Below are 13,141 nucleotides of genomic sequence, written 5' to 3' on the forward strand. Positions count from 1 at the left end.
TTGGCTGCTCCACTGCCTTTGAGCAGTCACCCCTTCTCTTCCTGCCACGTCTTGATGTAATCTATGTTTATATAAGGGAGGCTGCCCCAGGGCTTCCTGGACCTGGTCTCATTCTTATGACCACCAGGTGTCTGTAGTCATTGCCTGAAGGCAAGGGCAGGAAAAATGCGGCCTGCAAGCCAAATCCAGCCAACCAAGCCATTCTATCTTGCCTGCAGGGTCCCTCCAAAAAAGAATTACTATCCACCAACAGCTGCCTCTGTGAAAGCTGGCAGGAGGTGGGCTTTTGGAGGCGTCACACCATCGGACTGGGCAGGCTCTTTATGGTTTCCCATGTCTTTCACCTGTGCATCGAGGTCGTGTGGATTTTTCTGGCTTTGCCATAGTTTTAAGGAAGGAACAAGATTGTTAATGTACTGGACCTTGGTCAGCACCCCAGGGTGGTCTCTCCTGCCACATCTTTTCTGGAAAATTAATATTAATGGGGAGGAAGATGGTCCATCCCATCCCTCCTGGTACCTTCCTTCTGTCGTTCCAGTTGTCCTTCCTGCTCAGGGCTCCGCCTTCCCTACACCCCACCTAATGCCAACCAAAGATGTTGTCTGGGCCGCCAGCATTGGTCTTAAGCATGCTTTGTATTCTTCACCCTTTTCATTTATTACGGAGGGATCAGGATGTTATTTGACCCAATTATCCCCAACCATGCTTTGCCTTACTTATGTGTCTCATTGGTCTCAGATTTTTGTGGTGTCTCACCCTCGATCTGAGTTTTATGCCTGCCGTGGGTTGTTTGTTTGTCAGTTCTTTCTCTATCTGGTCCTGCCAGGATCCAATCTGTGCTGTGGATCTCTGAGATCCATGGAGTCTCCTCTGGTAAATTATAGAGACATCTCTGGCTCTGATTCTTCAAGCAAATCCCACCTTGGGATACTACATCCCTGGGCTGGGACTGTGTTCAGTATCTGGTTCCTCCAGCCTGCTTGGGGACCTCATGTACGGGTCCTCCTGCATATTCCCTGCTGGTTCTTTTATTTCTGCTTTGGGGTTCCAGGCAGCGGATCGGCCCTGGCACGCTGTTATAAAGCATTCCCACGCCAACGTGAGAGCTGATCCTGGCTTCTTCCCCCTCAGCAGTTTTTTTTTTTTCTTTTCTTCCTTTTGTTGAGGCAGCTGGGAATACCACATTTTTACTTTCACTTTCCAGTGTGGTGTCCTCGGCTCCTCTTCTCATCTGATGGGGGTAAGTCTTTTCCACACTTTGGCCTCCACCACCGTGGGGCTCCCATCCCTGCAGGTGGTAGCCATGTGTCACTGGGTCAGGTTGGGCTAGGCCAGCTCTGTCTCCACATGGCCCTTCCAGCACTCCAGCAGGAAGCTGCACCTGGCAGCATTGAGTCCACCCAACCCAATGGCACTTGACTCTCTTTGGCTTCCAGTTCGCATGCCATCAGGCCGAGTGGGCTCTGTGCCTCCCTGTGTGGCTCCAAGCACTGTAGCTGGGAGCATATGCTGTCAGGCTGGGCTTGGCTGGCTCCATGCCAACATGTGGGGCTCCTGGCATTGCAGCTTGGAGTGTGCACTACTGGGCTGGGCTGGGATGAGCTGGTTCTGTGCCTCCACATGCCGCTCTCTGCTCGAGTGCTGGAAACCCCATGTGGAGGCATGAAGCCATCCTGGCCAGGTCTGGCTTGGCTTGAGGCATGCAGCTCGTGCCTGCAGTGCCAGGAGCCCCATATACTGGCATGGAGACGGCCTGATCTGGCCTGATGGTGCACACCTGTGGGTTAGGCCAGGCTCACTCAATGCAAGCATGTTCAGCTCCTGGAACTTAGCCAGAGCTACATGCCGCTGGGGGGCTCTGCCTGCCACAGGCCATGAGCACCCCAAGAGCCTGTTGCCTGCTGCTGCTGGTCGTGAAGGCTGTGCACTATAGTGGGGGTGGGAGTGGTGGGGAGGCCCACCCCCCATAAACCCCATACCCATGCTCCCCATATATTCCCCCAACAAATCCCCCACACTCCTCCACAAACCCCACACTTACCCCCCCACACACCCCTTCACAAACCTCACACACACATCTCCCAACAAATCCCACACACTCGCACTCAGATATTCCACAAAGAATATACAATAAGACTTTATTTTGAACTATTATGCAATCACCACTATATACAGTAGGTAAACACATATAAATCTGGACAAAAACATTTTTTGAAATAAAATTAAAATATATTATAGTAGATGTTGATTTTTAGTATATGATTTGTTGTTATCCAGTTCTGAGATGGGAAACTCTGCCCCCCCCAAAAGGAGTACTTCTGGGGGCAAAGGGAAGGACTTCTGGTGGCAGAGGTCAGGGCCTAGGGGTTTGATTTCCAGGCCCAAGAGGGCGACCAGGGGGTGGGGCACCTGTCAAGGGCTGGGGCTGCCCTTGCAGCACTTGACAGCTGACCAAAAGTTAATAAGTTAATAAGCAGTCTTCCAGCTGAAATAATTGCCTACTTTGCGTACCCTGTCATGCATCCACAGATGCATCTCAAGCAGGTCCAGGGAGGTGATCCTCCCCCTCTATGCGGCACTGGTCAGGCCGCAGCTGGAGTACTGCGTCCAGTTCTGGGCGCCACACTTCAAGAGGGACGTGGACGATATGGAAAGAGTCCCGAGGAGAGCCACTCGTATGATCAAGGGTCAGCAGGGCAGGCCTTATGAGGAGAGGCTACGGGACCTGAACCTGTTTAGCCTCCACAAGAGAAGGTTAAGGGGAGACCTTGTGGCCTGCTACAAACTGGTCAGGGGGGATCAGCAGGTATTGGGGGAGTCCCTGTTCCCCCGTGCGCTGCCAGGAGTGACCAGGAATAACGGTCACAAGCTGGCGGAGGGTAGGTTTAGATTAGATATTAGGAGGCGCTACTTCACAGCCAGGGCGGCTAGGGCCTGGAACCGGCTTCCAGGGGAAGTGGTGCAGGCTCCTAGCCTGGGGATTTTTAAAAGGAAGTTAGATGAGCACCTTGCCGGGGTCATCTGACCCCGGTGCTCTTTCCTGCCAAGGCAGGGGTCGGACTAGATGATCTTCCTAGGTCCCTTCCGACTCTAGCTACTATGAAACTATGAAACTATGAAACCCCTGCTGATTGTGTAGACCTGTTTCTCCCTTATACTACACCCCAAGCCTTTTAGGTGTCATAATTCTCTGTTGTTCTCTGTCTATACTCTCAGCCGTGCTCTGAGCTCTTGCACCCTCAGGTCCCACATGCAGCCCCCTTGGGCTTTCAGAACTCCCCCTGCCCCTCTCTGAGTTCTCAGATCCTTTGGTCTCTTATGCTCTGTCCCTGTCCAGGCTCCTAAACCCCTCTGGCACCATAGTCAGCCACTTCCTGGATTCCTGGACCTTTTGGCACCACACCCAGCCCCTCTCTGAGCTTATCCTGTGGTTCTGTGGTGCAGCTTATTAAAACTCCTTAGGTCCCTTGTCTTTGTTGCTGAAAACCTGGTTAAAATATGTCACATTTTACATAGTTAAGTATTCTTTTAGATGAATTATGATCATTTTGTAACATTTCAATATTTACTGAAGAGTGTCACAAAACATTATGAGTTTGATTCTCATTTACACATAAAATGTGTTTAATTATCCTGGGATGTAAAGGTGATTGTGGTGGGTATAAATTGAAGCTGGATTTATTCTGTCAGTTTAAAGGAGCCTATGTATAAATAAGATTTTGTCCCATTAGTTCACGTTTGGAGTAAACACTGGACAAGTATAGCTTTAAAATTCTATTTTTAAGCAGTCTCTTTTATAGTGAAATAGGGAAAAAGGGAATGAAGAAAATGTGAGAGATAATAAAACCAAGCGTAAAAATAATATTTTTGAAAGTGTGCCAGGAGACATCATTGGAGGAATACATCTTTGAAAAGTTCAGAGAGACTTAAGTCTCCCTCTACACAGTACAGCTATTGCACAATTAACCAGTTACTTGCAAGTTACTTCAGCTACACATACACATGAAAAGTAGCTATTACACAATAAAAAGCTCCAGTCAGCTATGAAGTTAGACCGCAAAAATGTATATTAACTTTATAGGTGGTTGTTTTTGAGCTTTAATTTGCACGTGTCAAGATCTCCCTTGTCTGGGAGCCCCTCCCAGCTGATGGAGCTCCCAGCCTCAGGGATGCACCATGTCCAGCATAAACTCCCTGCCCCCTAGGGATTGCAGCAGCCATTATTCCCATAGTCTGTGGTTTCATGCACAGTGGGCGAGTCTACATGTGCATTTATGCTGGCTGAAATTTACTGAGTAGTAAGTGGTAATAGGCCACTGTCTACATATGCACACTTTAGTCTGAAGTCAGTCCACACACAGTGTTACTGTGCAATAAGGCATCTACACATGCATTACTGCTCAGTAACTAATTGGGTGTAAATTTGATACCTGCATAATGCAGGTATCAAATTTACACTCAAGTCAGTATAAGTTGTCATATTTACTGCACAGTACAGGTATACATGTATAGACATGTGCCCATACTAAGCAGTAATTTTGGTTACTGTGCAGTAAATGCACACATGAAGATGTGCCCAGTGTCTTTGAGACCATGGCAAAATTTAGAAATGTGTATTCTTCAAATATGAATGAGATCTGATAATCGAAGTGCTTTTCACTCTTTTGGATAGTTGTCCGTACTAAAAAATGATCCATCAGGTTGATATGTCCTCTGTCAAGTAGGCCAACATATGACCAATAGCTGAGGTGGAAAGTTTCCTCCAAGGATACTCAAATACTTCATTGTCCCACTATCCTGTGTTGGTGACTTAATTTAAAACCCAAAGAGTGCATCTACACATCACCCTACAGGAACGTTGTTACTGCACCTTTTGGATGCAACTTCTAGAAGTACTAAAGCACAGTGCAGTAACTGCCCATACTTCACTGTTTACATGGTGTACAATTCATTTTCACCGCTACTTTGCCATAGTGGCATGATAAGATGGGGGAGTGCGCCACTTCAGTGGAGTAGCTGCTGGTTGCATGTATACCCACATCACCCTATGTTACTGTAGTGCATTATCATGGCGATCGATGTAGGGTGACATGGATGCACTCAAAGTGCCTTTGATCTGAAATCAACTGTCACAACAATGAAAAGCAGCAGGGAATTCCTTTAATGGGAATATATTTCCTTAGTTTTTAATTTTGTTCAGTGGCTCAGTTGGGTCATACAGTAGGTATTGAAACCATATTCCTCATATATCTACCATTTGATTTGCTAGTATTAGTAATATAAATACCTGATAGATTAAGAATTTAAATCTAATACTTAAGACATTTACTTCAGCAGAAAAGCCTCATGGTTGAGCAAAATTATAGACAAGCTGTTATAATATGATTGTCTATATAGTTTTGGAGTAGACTTTTATAGATTTTCTATTATTGTTATTAATTTATATCAGGTTTCAGGCATAGTGCACTCTGCAGTTGAAGGTTTTGTGTTTTTATTAGCAGGGCAGTTTCAGCTTGTCAGTGTCATATGTATTCTATTTCTAGCAGTAATTTATTGCAAGATGTAATTTCATTCTCTAAAGTTTTATTAGGTGTAAAGTTTTATTGAAAGGTGCATTGTAGAGCTCTGGGGCTGAGACACTTACTATCACTGTGGAATAGAGTTTGATTATGCCAAATGACATTTAAAAAATCAGTGGAAGTAAAATGCAATACTGAATATCGGCTCTCATGATTTTTAAGACTTTGTGTCTTGATCAGATTACATATACATGCATGTATAAAGTTTCAGTTTTCTTTATAACTGTAAAACTCACTGGAAAAATTACAAAAATAAGGTGGGTCCTTGAAACTTGCAAGCTTTCTGAGCCAGATGTCCAGCAACTGTAAATTGGTATCGTTCCACTGCATTTGGTACCATAACAGTTTGAATAAGATGTCGATCCGAGCCATTTGGTTCAGTTCATATATTTGGTACATGAAATGTACCAAAATGCCCATGTATTTGCAGGTGAAAAGCGTGAGCCTTTATAATTATTCGCTGATCCATTGTTTTTGCTGTATAACAGCCTTGTCAGAAATTCTTAATTTTATTGAAATGTTAAATAAAGGCAGTCTGAAGCCAGGCAGAAGGCATGGCAGGTTGGCACCTTAGAGACTAACTTGCTCAGGAAGTCATAAACATTTGTAGGTGACAGCCTACTTCATCAGATGCTAATGAAGCTTACAGTTATAAAGATAAATGGTGCTTTATACATACATGTACATGAAATCTGATCAAATTTGAGAGCTGATATTCATTATGCCATTTTTTCTTCCACAAACAGATTTTAAATGTTAGTTGCTGTAGTCTTTTCAAATGCTATTTTACAATGATAGCAAATGTCTCAGCTCTACAGCCTACTTCATGAGCTATTGAATATGAAAGCCTTTCTGAAATAGTTAGCTCTAAAGTACTATCCTGTCCTGCAACCTGCCTGAAATAGTAAAGATTATACCTCAGTAAAGCAGTAGCAGCAGGAATAACAAAAGCAGAAGTCACAAAGCCTGTTAAGAAGTAAACTGTTTTTTTCCAAAGGAACTTACAGAATAAGTATATTGTAATATCTGCATTTAATTTCCTTTTCTCCTCTGAATGCACTAGTGGAACAGAAGAGAAGAAGCATAAGGAAGAATGCTTTCTTTTACTTGTTTTTTTTGCTGGAAGATATTCAGAGTATTCTCTCTCCTAATTAACCCCAGCATTTCTGCAAATTCAGGTGTCAAGAGCCAGATTCAACATCCAATGAAGTCAATAGATATCTTTCACTTGACTTCAGTGGGCTTTGGATCAGGACTCTAGAGAGTTTATGCCAACATTCCCAACTTTAAAAGAACAAGGTTCTTTGCTAAGTAAATTCTCTCACGGACACTCTTTTTGTGGGGAAAGAACTACACTAAAAGAATTATAATCTACGGTATTTATTCAAATACAAGATGACCCTGAATATAAATAAATCCTATATACTATCCCTGGTAATTTTATAAATTTGTTGTAATTTTTGTTATATAATTATTAGAATTTTACCTTGAATTTGTCCCTCTCCCACTGCCACAGCAGGAGAAGTAAACCAGGGGGATCAGGTAGCCCTCTTGCCCTCTTCCCCTCCCACCCCAGTTTCTTCCACCTGAAGCACCTTCCCCCACTCCTTACTGTCAGACCCGGTACTCCCTGAGAACATAGAAGTGAGGAACACAGTTGAAAAACCTGACCTTGAAATAAATATACCTGTAGTAATTTGCATAATTTAAGCAGCATTTTTGTACTTACATATAGTATAAAGTGGACACACATCCATTAATGCACTTTTCCTAATGCACAATAAACATAGTACCTCTGGGTGCCTATACATGAGTGCTGAGGCTCCTCTGGTGCGCTGGAATTCCAGACTTGATTAATTGAGTCTGCTGGAGCGTGGCAATTGCCACCCCTGCCACCATTTTTAAGTGCAGGGATGCTGATGCACAAGATGCAGTGGTGCTTTTAATTAGAGCCACTGTAATTAACGTGCCATCTTCCCTGCCCCTGGAGCATGTGTAAAAGTACCCTCTAAAGTGAGGTCCTAAATAAACACTCATTAGGTTGCCCTACCATACAGTAGTGAAAGCACATTCTTTTTTCGTGTCACTTAATATGTCGTACCCTATTTTTACTGCACATTCATTTGTTAACACAACTTTTGACGTGATGCTTTAATGCACAGTAAAATAGGCTGCTGCACATTAAAGCATGTATATAAATGCATTTAATATGTATGTTAGTCCAAATCCAAAAGGCTTATGATTTACCATATAGTTCATCGGGCTTGGCCCCAGCAGAACCAACCAGTGTTTCAAGCCGTCATGACCCCATAGTTTCATAATATCATAGTTTCATAGTTGGTAGGGTCGAAAGGGACTTGAGTAGATCATCAAGTCTGAACCCCTGCCATGGCAGGAAAGACTACTGAGGTCAAACAACCCCAGCACAGTGTTCATCTAACCTCCTCTTAAAGACCCCCCAGGGTAGGAGCCAGCACAACTTCTCTTGGAAGTTGGTTCCAGATCCTAGCCGCCCTGACTGTGAAGTAGCGCCTCCTGATGTCTAGTCTGAATCTGCCCTGCTGCCCCGATCATGTGAGTGGCCCTCCTCTGGACCCTCTCCATGTTGTCCACATCCCTCCTGAAGTGCGGCGCCCAGAACTGGATGCAGTACTCCAACTGCACCCTGACCAGTGTCGCATAGAGGGGGAGGATCACCTTGTTGGACCTGCTGGAGATGCATCTGTGGATGCATGACAAGGTGTGATTGGCCTTTCTAACTGCATCCCCACACTGTCGGCCTATGTTCATTTTGGCATCAATAATGACTCCAAGATCCTTTTCTGCCTCTGCACTGACAAGAAGGGAGTTTCCCAACCTGTAGGTATGCTGCGGGTTCTTCCTCCCCAGATGCAGTACCTTGTACTTGTCAGTGTTAAAACCCATCCTATTCTCATCCGCCCACCCCTGTAACCTGTCTAGGTTGGATTGCAGCCTGTTCCTCCCTTCTAGCATGCCCACTTCCCCCCACATCTTAGTGTTGTCTGCGAATTTGAACATGGTGTTTTTTACCCCCCCGTCCAAGTCACTGATGAAGATGTTGAACAGTGCAGGCCCGAGGACCGAGCCCTGTGGAACCCCACTGCCCACATCCCTCCAGGTTGAAAAAGACCCATCCACGACCACTCCCTGAGTGCAGCCCTCCAGCCAGTTTGTGACCCATTTGACTGTGTAGGTGTCGACGCCACAGTCCCCTAATTTTGTAATGAGAACGGGGTGAGTGACAGTGTCAAAGGCCTTCCTAAAGTCCAGAAAGATGATGTCCACTGCTACCCCTCCATCTAAGGATTTTGTGACATGGTCATAGAAGGCCACCAGGTTGGTCTGACAGGACCTGTCTCTAATGAATCCATGTTGGTTGCCCCTAAGCATAATCTCCCCTGCTGGCCCCTCATGGACGTGCACCATGATAATTCTCTCAAAAAGCTTACCCAGAATTGAGGTAAGACTAAATGGCCTATAGTTTCCTGGATCCTCCTTCCTCCCTTTTTTGAAAATGGGAACCGCATTGGCCCTTTTCTAGTCCTCTAGCACCACACCAGAGCACCACGAGTGCTCGTATAGCTGTGCCAGGTGTCATGCAATAACTTCTTCTAATTCTCTCAGCACTCTGGGGTGGAGATCATCTGGACCAGCTGATTTAAATACATCCAGTCACTCCAGAAGTTCCTTGACTAGATCCTCACTGACTCTCGTCCTGGGTGCTCTTCCCCCGGGGCCTATGGGAGTCCCAGTGGGGTCGGGGGGAGCGACCTGGTCCCTGCTTAGGAAAATGAAGGCAAAGAAATTGTTAAATAAGTTAGCTCTGTTGTCTGGTGTGACGACCAGATTTCCTAGTGTGTCTTGCAGAGGTCCTACGTTACCCGGTACCTTCTTTTTACCCCATGTATTTAAAAAGGACTTCTTGTTTTCCTTGATCCGGGAAGCTAGTCCCAGTTCCATCTCCGCCTTGGCCTTCCTGACTGCCCCCCTGCAGCCCGAAGCAACCAAGGTATAGTCCTCCCTGGTGATGGCCCCTCCCTTCCATTGGGTATACACCTCCCTTTTAGCCAGGAGATGTTCCCATATGCTTTTGGTGAGCATAGCTCAGCACTGCACAGTGTATATGTATTCCAGATAGCAATCCTTCTCCACACCCACACAGAGGATCTGTGTGCTTATTAGTCCCCACTCATGACTGGAACTGGGTGTTCTTTTCATGAATTCTGGGGTCCTCCAAAAATGTGTATTCAGATGAGGCACAGGGCAATCTGTCTGGCTTTAGCTCATGGAGTGCTTTGCCACACTAATCATATGTAGCAGACTGAAAGAGTGGGGTGAGAGAAGAATCCTAGGTGAAATGTTTGGGGCCCTGTTTGGTGACATTCGCCAGACATTTAAGGCTGGTGAAGAAACAGGAATCATTGGAAATGCAAAAGAAAGGAACAGCTGAGGTGTGGGAGTCCAGGGGAAGTTGAAATGTAGTCAGTGTAGTGGCTTACCTTGTATCTTATTCAGATGGGCTCTACTATCTTTGCCTTATGGTAAGTTTTCATCAGCATGTTTGCTCTCTCTGTGCCATGTGTTTAATCAGCTTCATAATTGGTTTCCATCACTGAGTGCATGCTGCTTTTGTCAGCAGTTTATGATAGACAGTGTATTTGATGAGGTTTTCTTGTATGTGAACATAAGACCAGGAGCTTTTTCTACATGCTAATTGAGGGGGAAAAAACTAATCTGTTTTTGAATAAATACAGTATTTTGTTTTAGTTGTATGTATGCTATATTCTGCCTGTGGTGGATGATGGTGGCCTAATTTTTGATGTGTATGAAATAAGGGCTTAACGTATAGCAGACTTTTGCATTTGAGAGAGTAATTATTAACACGATAGAAACTGAAGAATTTTGGGAAGAAATGAAGTTGTCTGATTAGATACTATATGTCCTATTTAAGCAAGCAAAATTAGCAAAAGATGTTGTTATGATATCTTCCTTTCTTTTGTTTTAATACAACATAACACTTCAAGGAGTCCATTTCTGGGGATGGATTATATTATGGATGTATGTGGAGCTACTGATCTTTAAATAACATTACAGTGAACCCAATATATTTCTTTCCTCAAGAGTATTAGATATTAAGTATAATAAAATACCATGCATGTGAAAAGAAAACAGTTTACAAAGGATTTTTGAAAAGTAAGTTATGTTTGTGTGTCAGTCTGATCTCAGATGTTTGACATGCATTGCCAGATCTCTTAGAAAATCAGCTGCAGAGTACTAGCACAGCAGGTGATTTTTTACAAGCTTTACAGTATGAATATATGTACAGCATACAGCATCCAATTTGGACCCTTCTTGTAGTAGGATTTTCAAGGGCTATGATAGTACAATTGAGAACTATTCATTTATACAAACCTGACTTTGAATGAAAAAAACTATAGGAAAACATTTAGTAATGTTAAAAAGTACTATTTCCCCAATAGTTAAAAAGGTGAGTTCTTTATTTCTAGTTGAATGATTCCATCAGTTTTGCATCATGTGTCTGCAGTGTGGTTGTAGGTATGCAGTTAAAAACCTAATTGTGGGTGTCATTTGACATAGCTGCTTGTAACAGGATGCCAGAGAGCTCCTGTTACTTTAAGAGAAGGCAGCAGGCTAAGCTGGCTGTGGCAGGGTGCAGCAGCAGCAGCACCTCCTGGCCCTTAATTAGAAGGGAAAACTCCTGTGTGTGTGGCTGGGTAGCCACATGGTGGAGGAGGGGAGGAAAGCTTTGAAACATAAGCCCAGGGCCAAAGCCAGAGCAGGCAGTCAGAACCTGCATATTACAGGGACGGGAACTCTCTAGGGGAGCTGACTGCAGGAAGCAGATTCATGGACACCCAGCCTGCTCGTGAGATTAAGCCTACACTGGAAAATATAGCTCGGGTTAGGGTATTGACCCAGAGCAGGGAAAGACTTTGTGGAAGCTGTTTGCTGATATGTCTGTTATGTTGATGCTTATTTTCGTTTAGCACCGGAGGACCAGATTATGGCTACAGAGAAGGCATGGAGGCCATGGAGAGATGCCTGGTAGGGCACTCAGCATCATGCAGGGTAGCTTGTGTCAGGGGCCAGAGGGCTGAAGAAGCAAGTAGCCCAGCCCAGGGTCAAGGACTAAAGCAGCAAAAGGCTCTGCCTGGGTCAAAGATAGAATCATAGAATCACGGAAAATGAGGGTTGGAAGGGACCTCAGGAGCTCATCTAGTCCAACCCACTGCTTAAAGCAGAACCATTCCCAACTAGAACATCCCAGCCAAGGCTTTAGATGTTAAAAACCTCCAAGGATGGAGAGTCCACAACCTCTCTGGGTTTCCTGTTCCAGTGGTTTACTACCCACCCAGTGAGAAAGTTCTTCCTAATATCTAATCTAAACTTCCTTTCCTGCAACTTGAGACCATTGCTCCTTGTTCTGCCATCTGCTACCACTAGGAATAGTCTATCTCCATCCTCTTTTGAACTCCCCTTCATGTACTTGAAGGCTGCTATTAAATCCCCTTTCAGTCTTCTCTTCTCTAAACTAAATAAGCCCAGTTTCCTCTGTCTTTCCTCATAAGCCATGTGCCCTAGCCCCCTCACTGCTGGAGTCTCTCCAATTTGTCCACATCCTTTCTGTAGTGGGGAGCCCAAAACTGAATACAGTACTCCAGATGTGGCCTCACCAGTGCTGAACAGAGAGGAATAATCACTTCCCTTGACTTATTGGCAACACACTTACCAATGCCAGCCCAGTATGCCGTTAGCCTTCTTGGCAACAAGGGCACACTGCTGGCTCATATTCAGTCTATTGTCCACTGTAACCCCTAGGTCCTTTTCTGTATAGCTGCTGCCCAGCCAGTTAGTCCCCAGGTTGTAACACGAGGGGCATGGCATTGTTTTGTTCTAAGTGCAGGACTTTGCACATGTCCTTGTTGAACCTCATGAGATTTCTTTTGGTTCAATCCTCCAATTTGTCTAAGTCACTCTGAATCCTAGCCCTACCCTCCAGCGTATCTACTACTCTCCCCAGCTTGTTATCATCTGCAAACTTCCTGAGGGTGCAATTCTGTGCAATCTTCCAGGTTGTTGATGAAGACATTGATACCACTTGATACCAGCTACCAACTAGACATTGAGCTTCAGCCAGATTTCTATCCACCTTACAATCCATTCATCCAGCCTGTACTTCCTGAGCTTGCCTGTGAAAATGCTGTGGGAGACTGTATTAAAAGTTTTGCTATAATCAAGGTACACCACATCTACCATTCTCCCCATCATCCACAGAGCCAGTCACCTTGTCATAGAAAGCAATCAGGTTAGTCAGGCTTGCCCCTGGTGAATCAATGCTAACTGTTTCTAATCATCATTTTTCTCCTCCAAAGGCATTTGGGGTTTAATCCTCTTTAAATTAAATAGGTTTATAAAATTTAAACTTGTTTATTAAAATGTTGTTTAAAATGTAAACACTGAGCATCACATCAGTGTTTGCATGTACTAGGTTTTCAAATGAATTAAATCCGATCCCTGGC

At 44.6% G+C, this 13,141-nt stretch overlaps 1 protein-coding gene across 1 annotated transcript in view; it reads left to right on the plus strand.

Annotated features, from left to right (window-relative positions):
* Nucleotides 1–13,141, plus strand: part of SPAG16 (sperm associated antigen 16) — a 947,700-nt gene that overhangs the window by 94,175 nt on the left and 840,384 nt on the right. The window lies entirely within an intron of this gene.

This window comes from Crocodylus siamensis, chromosome 4, assembly GCF_052110815.1.
Source record: "Crocodylus siamensis isolate JL-2025a chromosome 4, ASM5211081v1, whole genome shotgun sequence".
In the NCBI taxonomy this organism is placed as follows: Eukaryota; Metazoa; Chordata; order Crocodylia; family Crocodylidae; genus Crocodylus; species Crocodylus siamensis.